Source organism: Strigops habroptila, chromosome 1 (genome assembly GCF_004027225.2).
Source record: "Strigops habroptila isolate Jane chromosome 1, bStrHab1.2.pri, whole genome shotgun sequence".
NCBI classification, from domain to species: Eukaryota; Metazoa; Chordata; class Aves; order Psittaciformes; family Psittacidae; genus Strigops; species Strigops habroptila.
In genome coordinates, this window is record NC_044277.2 from 148,243,112 (window position 1) to 148,250,949 (window position 7,838).

Consider the following 7,838-nt stretch of genomic DNA (forward strand, 5'->3'; position numbering starts at 1 on the left):
AGGTTGGGAAGTGTAGGTGTCAAGTGGTGTAGGTGTCAATTTGGGTGCCGTAGGTGTCAGGCTGGGTAGTGTGGGTGGCACTTTAAGTGATGTTAGGTTGGATATCATAGGTGTTAGGTTGGGTATTGTAGGTGGCACTTTGGGAACCACAGACGTTAGGTTAGGTAGCATAGCTGGCACTTTGGCTACTGTAGGTGTTTGTTAGGTTGGACACCATAGGTGGTACGTTGGGTATCGTGTCAGGCGGGATAGTGTACATGGCACTTACTTAGGTTGTGTTAGGTTGGTTATCATAGATGTTAGGTTAGATATTTTCAGTGGCACTTTGGGTAGTGTAGATGTTAGGTTGGACAGCGTAGGTGGCACTTTGGGAAGCACAGGTGTTAGGTTGGATAGTGTAGGTGGCACTTTGGGAAGCATAGGTATTACGTTGGGTAGCATAGGTGGCACTTTTTGGGGAGCATAGGTGTTAGGTTGGATAGTGTTACTGACACTTGGGGTATTACAGGTGTTAGGTTGGCTAGCATAGGTGTCACTTTGGGTATTATAGGTGTTAGGTTGGATAGTGTCGGTGTCGCTTTGGGTATTGTAGGTGTTAGGTTGGACAGTGTCAGTGTCACTTTGGGTATTATAGGTGTTAGGTTGGATAGTGTCGGTGTCGCTTTGGGTATTGTAGGTGTTAGGTTGGACAGTGTCAGTGTCACTTTGGGTATTATAGGTGTTAGGTTGGACAGTGTAGGTGGCACTTTAGGAAGCATAGGTATTAGGTTGGGTAGCACAGGTGGCACTTTGGGTGTGCTCGTGCAGCTCACTCAGGGTTAGCACAGCTTTATTAGACTGGTTACATCAGCGTAGTGGGTTGTTAATAGAGAGAGGGGGACAGGGGTAGGAGGAGTTAGGGTAGGAGGGAGGGGGATAGGAGGGGGGGAGGGAAGGGGAGGGAAGGGGGAGGGAAGGGGGGAGGGAAGGGAGGGAGGGGAAGGGAGGGAGGGGAGGGAAGGAGGGAGGGGAAGGGAGGGAAGGGGGAGGGAAGGGGGGAGGGAGGGGAGGGAAGGGGGGAGGGAGGGGAGGGAAGGGGGGGAGGGAGGGGAGGGAAGGGAGGGGGGGAGGGGAGGGGAGGGGAGGGGAGGAGGGGAGGGGGGAGGGAGGGGAGGGGGAGGGGAGGGAGGGAAGGGAGGGGAGGGAAGGGAGGGGAGGGAGGGGAGGGGAGGGAGGGGAGTGTGGAAGGGGTGATGCTAACCCATGTCATCCTATAAGATGTCCCCTCTAGAAAGCAGAGTGCAGTGGAAGGGTCTGGCCCCTCCCCCCCTCCCTCCCCTCCCCTCCCTCCCCTCCCCTCCCTCCCCCTCCCCTCCCTCCCCCCCCCCCCCCCCCCCCTCCCCTCCCTCCCCTCCCCTCCCTCCCCTCCCTCCCCCCCTCCCTCCCCTCCCCTCCCCTCCCTCCCCCCCTCCCCTCCCCTCCCCTCCCCCCCCTCCCTCCCCCTCCCCTCCCTTCCCCCCCACCCGCCTTCCCAGAGGGCTTAGGGGGGGCAGGGAGGGGCTTAGGGGAGGGAAGGGGTTATCTAACTCCTTCCCTAGGCCCCTTCCTGTCCCCCCTAAACCCTCCCCCATCCCCTCCCCTAACCCCTTCCGTTCCCCCAACCCCTTCCCTCCCCTCTGGAGGGAGGGGCTAGGGGGAGGGAGGGGTTTCTTATACCTGCCCAGAGTCCGTCCGAATGTTGTGTCCCTTCTGGAATCGCAGCTCTTGTCACCGACCGTCCCGGAGTGCCTGACCTGTTGCCTGCAAAGAAGAGAACCCACCACCACCACCGTCTCTTCATGCGTCTGCAGTTGGCCACCTTTCCTACCCACCACCAGGCCAGTCTGCTTTCTCCGGTCCTGATTATTGCGTGGTCTCCTCCATCATCATCTCCACCACAAAGATGTGGTTCTCTGCTGCAAACTGAGAGCTGCTCGCAGGTGATACCTGAAATGCCTTAGAAGGAAAAAGCCCTACCTATCCAAATATTCCTCCTAACTCCCTATACAACAACTCACCAGTGCCTACATCTCAGCCAGGGGATTCATAGTGACCCCTGCTAGGATGACACCTTTCATCTCCCTTGGTCTTCACTGGATCTCCTCGTACTTCCTGATGTTCTGGACCTGGTACCTCTTTCTCTGGCTGTCCATCCATTTCTGTCCACGTGGGCAAAGCTGCCTGGGGAAAAAACCCTCTAATCTCTCTGTGTCTATCTACCAAGCTTCCTCACCACACACCTTGGCCTTGTGGCATGCCTAGCCCCACACCATGGCCATGCTCCATCCTTGTATCTATCCCTCATCATCTCCTCCTGCCTCTCCACAGGCATGTGGAGCATGGGTAGACCTGTGCCTGGTCTCTCCTCCAGGCCTTTGCTTCCCTGGCTCTTCCCAACTGGTACCCACATGCACCCAACTACCCAAATAACAGCCTTCATCCTATGAGATGTAACAAACCTAACCTAACATATGCTACCTCAAGTGCCACCTACACTACCAAGCCTGATACCTACACTACCCTAAGTGCCACCTATGCTACCCAACCTAACACCTATGGTTCCCAAAGTGCCACCTACAGTGTCCAACCTAACACCTATGGTTCCCAAAGTGCCACCTATGCTACCCATCCTAACACCTATGGTTCCCAAAGTGCCACCTACAATACCCAACATAACACCTATGACACCCAAAGTAACACCAACACTACCCAACCTAATACCTATGATATCAAACATAACACCACCTAAAGTGCCACCTACACTACTCAGCCTGACACCTACGATACCCAATGTACCACCTACCATATACAACCTAACATTTATAGCACCTAAAGTGCCACCTACAATACCCAACCTAACAGCTATGGTTCCTAAAGTCTCACCTACAGTATCCAACCTAACACCTACAATACCCAAAATGCCACCTACAATACCCAGCCTATCACCAATGATACCCAAAGTAACACCGACACTACACAACCTAACACTTCTGATTTCAAATCTAAAGCCACCTCAAGTGCCAACTATACTACCCAGCCTGACACCTACAATACCCAACTTGACACCTACACCACTTGACACCTACACTTCCCAACCGGCCACTGCCTGCACCTCTTAATAACTGCTTGTATCCCTGCCAATAGGACAACCTGCAAATACCCTTCACCGTGTCCCCATAGTGTGTCCTTACCTGGTGGGGCCCTCTCCTCGGACCTGCGTTCCAACGATGGCCTGTCTCTTCACCGTCTGCTGCTCATCCCTAAACACCCACCGTGACCACCACCAAGCAGTGCCCTCCTGTATGGGCCAATGCAGATCTCCTCATCATCGTCTGATGTGTCCTTGCCGCTCAGAGCTCGTGCCATTCGGCACCTCGATGGGCTGGCATTGCTAAATAAAACCCACTCCCTTCCATTGCTGGCCAGCCATCCTCCTCCTCTTCATCCTCCTCCTTCTCTTCTTCTTCCTCCTCCTCAATACACCTTGCTGCAAAAAAACCCAGGGCACCTACCATAAAGGATGATGCTGGCACTGGTGTTGCCCAGCTTGCTCGTGGCCACACGTGTAGTTGCTATAGGTCTTCTCTGAGACATTGAAGAAGGTCAGCGTGGACAGGCGGCCCTTGCTCTCAATCCGCACACTTTCCAGCCCATTGGCTAACCTGCAGGGTTCAAAGACGCATGATGATGCTTAGAGTGCAACATGCCGTGCCCCCTGCCCTTCCCACCAGGCAAGTCTCAAACATTCCCTCTCCGGACTCCCCACATGCCACCAAGACAAGCTCTGACACACACTCCAGCCCCTAACCCATCTCCCAGCATGGCCTACACTGCCCACATCAACCCTACCAGCCACTGCCATTGTCTCTGAGAGAAATAACCCACTTAGACCCAGCACAATGTGTTGAATCCACTCTTCCTCCACACAAGGCCCTTGACCACCTTGGCTCCCACCCGGAGTCCTCCTTAAAACACTGAAACTCCACCATGGGGATGGGGAGGACAAACATACATAGAAGTGTAATACCCACAGGTTGAGGTAAAAACAGTGTAATAACTACAGTACAATCATAGAATCATAGGATCAACCAGGTTGGAAAAGACTTTTAAGATAAGCAAGTCCAATCATTCTCGAGCACTCTCCACTGTCCCATAAACCAGCAGCCTAAGTGCAAACGTCCAGATCCTGATGCTAAGCCTAAGGTGCCAGGAGAGAAAGCTGGTGCTGGGCATCACCCACACATGGAACACTCTGCAAGACTGCCACCACCATGGCAATCCACCCTTGCTTATCCACGTAAACCTCCATCTGTGTACGACCTCACAGGGCAGCACTCTCAGACGCCCAATGAACCAGCTTCCCAAGCGCAAATCTCCAGACCCTGTCCCTAAACCTAAAGTGCTGGGACAGAAACCAGGACCTGAGCATGTCCTACACATGGTGCCTCCTGAAACAGCTCCACCAAAAATGATATCCTCACTTATTTACCCACGTAAAACTCCGTCTGTGTCAGGCCTCACTGCTCAGCACTCTCTGCTGACTGAGACACGAGCTCCCTAAGTGAGAACGTCCAGACCCTTCTCCTAACCCAAATGTGTTAAGACAGAAAGCACGAGCTGGGAATCTCCTATACATGGTGCCATAAGTAATAGTGCCACCAACATGGATATCCTCACTTCCTTAACCACCCAAATCTCCATCTCTGTAAAACCTCACTGGGCACCATTGACCTTGACACCAGCTCCCTATGTGCGAACGTCCAGATCCTGATGCTAAGCCTAACCTGCCAGGAGAGAAAGCTGGGGCTGAGCATCCCCTACACATGGTGCCCTCTGCAAGAGTGCCACCAACATGGCAATCCGCCCTTGCTTAGCCACGTAGACCTCCATACCTGTACGACCGCGCAGGGCAGCACTCTCAGATGCCCCATAAACCAGCTCCCTAAGTGTGAATGTCCAGATCCTGCTCCTAAACCTAATGTGTTGGGACAAAACCAAACATCTGGGCAAGTTCTACACAGAGTGCCCTTCAGAACAGTGCTACCAACATGGATATCCTCAATTAATTACCCACCTAAACCTCTATATGTGTAAAGCCTCACTGCACAGCCCTCTCCGCTGACCCACAAACCAGCTCCCAGTATGCAAATATCCAGACCCTGATGCTAAGCCTAACCTGCCAGGAGAGAAAGCTGGTGCTGGGCATCACCTACTCATTGTGCCCTCCGCAACAGTGACACCAACGTGGCAATCCACCCTTGCTTAGACATGTAAACCTCCATCTGTATATGACCTCCCAGGGCAGTTCTCTGAGACACCCCATAACCAGGTCCCTAAGTGCAAATGTCCAGAGCCTGCTCCTAAACCTGATGTGTTGGGGCAGAAACCATGAGCTGGGAATGTCCCACACATGACGCCAGACGTAATAGTGCTACTAATATGGATATCCTTGCTTACATACCCACCTAAATCTCCATCTGTGTAAAGCCTCACTGTTCAGCACTCTCCGCTGACCCACAAGCAGCTCCCTAAGTGTGAAAGTCCAGACCCTGCTCCTAAACCAAATGTGTTAAGACAGAAAGCAGGAGCTGGGAATCTCTATACATGGTACCATAAGTAAGCGTGCCATCAACATGGATATCCTCATTTCCTTAATCACCCAAATCTCAATCTGTGTAAAACCTCGCTGGGCACCACTCTCTGTTGACCTTGACACCAGCTCCCTATGTGCGAACATCCAGATCCTGATGCTAAGCCTAACCTGCCAGGAGAGAAAGCTGGGGCTGGGCATCCCCTACACATGGTGCCCTCTGCAAGAGTGCCACCAACATGGCAATCCACCCTTGCTTAGACATGTAAACCTCCATCTCTGTATGACCACACCGGACAGCGCTCTCAGATGCCCCATAAACCAGCTCCCTAAGTGCGAATGTCCAGATTCTGCTCCTGAACCTAATGTGTTGGGACAGAAACCAGGAGCTGGGCGTGTCCTACATATGGTGCCCTCAGGGACAGTGCCACCAGTATGGATATCCTCACTTCCTTGCACACCTAAATCTGCATCTGTGTAAAGCCTCACTGGATACCACTCTCTGCTAGACCAACAAACCAGCTCTCTAATTGCGAACATGCAGATCCTGATGCTATGCCAAAGATGCCAGGACAGAAAGGAGGTGCTGGGCATCACCTACACATGGTGCCCTCTGCAACAGTGCCACCAACATGGCAACCTACCCTTGCTTAGCCATGTAAACCTCCATCTGTGTACAACCTCCCAGGGCAGTGCTCTCAGGTGCCCCATAACCAGGTCCCTAAGTGCGAATGTACAGACTCTGCTACTAAACCTAATGTGTTGGGACAGAAACCATGAGCTGGGAATGTCCCACACATGGTGCCATACGTCATAGTGCCACCAATATGGATGTCCTTGCTTACATACCCACCTAGATCTCCATCTATGTAAAGCCTCACGGGACAATACTCTCCGCTGACCCGCATATCAGGCCCTTAAGTGAGAGCGCCCAGACCCTGCCCCTACACCTAATGCGTTAGGACAGAAACAAATACCTAGGTATGTTCCACTCAGGGTGCCCCCTGGAACGGAGCCTCCAAGATGGATATCCTGACTTCCTTACCCACCTAAAACTCCATCTGTGTAAAACCTCACTGGACAGCACTCACTGATGACCCACAAACCAGCTCCCTAAGTGAGAACGTCCAGATCCTGATGCTAAGCCGAAGGTGCCATGAAAGAAAGGTGGTGTTGGGCATCACCTACACATGGTTCTCTCCACAACAGTGCCACCAACATGGCAATCCACCCTTGCTTAGACATGTAAACCTCCATCTCTGTACGACCGCACAGGACAGCGTACTCAGATGCCCCATAAACCAGCTCCCTAAGTGCGAATGTCCAGACTCTGCTCCTGAACCTAATGTGTTGGGACAGAAACCAGGAGCTGGGCATGTCCTACATATGGTGCCCTCAGGGACAGTGCCACCAGTATGGATATCCTCACTTCCTTACACACCTAAAACTGCATCTGTGTAAAGCCTCACTGGATACCACTCTCCGCTGACCCACAAACCAGCTCCCTAAATGCGAACGTCCAGATCCTGATGCTAAGCCTAACCTGCCAGGACAGAAAGCTGGGGCTGGGCATCACCTACACATGGTGCCTTCTGCAAGAGTGCCACCAACATGGCAATCCACCCTTGCTTAGCCACATAAACCTCTATCTATGTATGACCACGCAGGGCAGTGCTCTGAGACACCCTATAAACTGGGTCCCTAAGTGCGAATGTCCAGACCCTGCTCCTAAACCTAATGAGTTAGGACAAAACCAAATAGCTGGGCACATCCTACACAGGGTACCCTCCAGAACGGTGCCACCAACATGGATATCCTCACTTACGTATAGACCCAAACCTCCATGTGTGTAAAGCCTCACTGCACAGCACTCTCTGCTGACTGAGACACCAGCTCACTAAGTCCAAACATCCAGACCCTGCTCCTAAGCCAAATGTGTTAGAACACAAAGCAGGAGCTGGGAATGTCCTACCCATGGTGCCATATGTCATAGTGCCACCAATATGGATGTCCTTGCTTACATACCCCCCTAAATCTCCATCTGTGTAAAGCCTCATGGAACAGCACTCTCCACTGACCCACATACCAGGCCCTTAAGTGAGAACGCCCAGACCTTGCCCCTATGTGTAATGTGTTAGGACAGAAACAAATAGCTAGGTACATTCTACACAGGGTGCCCCTGGAATGGTGCCACCAAAATGGATATTCTGACTTCCTTACCCATCTAAAA

The 7,838-nt window shown here is 52.6% G+C and overlaps 2 long non-coding RNA genes across 2 annotated transcripts in view; one reads left to right on the forward strand and one right to left on the reverse strand.

Annotated features, from left to right (window-relative positions):
* LOC115604140 overlaps window positions 1–3,734 on the reverse strand; it is a 25,471-nt gene extending 21,737 nt beyond the window's left edge. Inside the window, exons 1-2 of the long non-coding RNA XR_003990131.1 lie at window positions 3,722–3,734; window positions 3,210–3,313 (exon numbers count right to left, since the gene is read on the reverse strand). This is a non-coding gene — a long non-coding RNA (uncharacterized LOC115604140). The remainder of the gene's footprint in view (window positions 1–3,209; window positions 3,314–3,721) is intronic.
* Window positions 1,722–3,435, forward strand: LOC115604150. The gene is made up of 2 exons (XR_003990136.1): window positions 1,722–1,958; window positions 3,163–3,435. It is a non-coding gene; the product is annotated as an uncharacterized LOC115604150 (long non-coding RNA).
* Window positions 3,735–7,838: the final 4,104 nt, after the last annotated feature.